The sequence below is a fragment of the Rhagoletis pomonella genome, unplaced genomic scaffold (genome assembly GCF_013731165.1).
Source record: "Rhagoletis pomonella isolate Grant_MI unplaced genomic scaffold, Rhpom_1.0 Rhpom_scaffold_00013, whole genome shotgun sequence".
NCBI classification, from domain to species: Eukaryota; Metazoa; Arthropoda; class Insecta; order Diptera; family Tephritidae; genus Rhagoletis; species Rhagoletis pomonella.
The window spans coordinates 8,759,283-8,759,802 of record NW_023458567.1 but is presented as its reverse complement, the minus strand read 5'-3'; positions in this window follow the sequence as shown (position 1 = coordinate 8,759,802).

Genomic DNA, 520 nt, shown 5'->3' with positions numbered 1-520 from the left:
AAAAAAAAAACTATCCCAGCCCCACAAATGTCCACTGACAGCGGTTTTTTGTCTGTAAAAAAGTCAAAGCCTCATATAAATTCAATGAGAGAATGATATGAATGAGAGAGTCAACTGATCGATATACATACATTCATACACACATATGTATATATGCAAATCATTCTATATATGTACATTCATATGAACATATATACACACATACGCCACCTTATCAATGAATTATGAAGAACAAGTGTTAGCCACAAAAAGAAGCAATGAAAACGATTAAGAGATGGAAAATGCATATACATATGTATGTATATGTGCTATAATATAGTACTACTTTTACAAGTAGATTATAAAGAGAGCGAAATGTAAAGGAAATAAAAAAAAATGTTTCGGCGTTTCAGCTTTTGCTAAGCGCTTGTTCTAGAGAGATTACAAAAAAATAAAAAAATTAATTGAAATAAACAAGAAAATTAAAAACATAAAAATATATGTAAATACATTTGTATGTATTTCATATATATATATATAT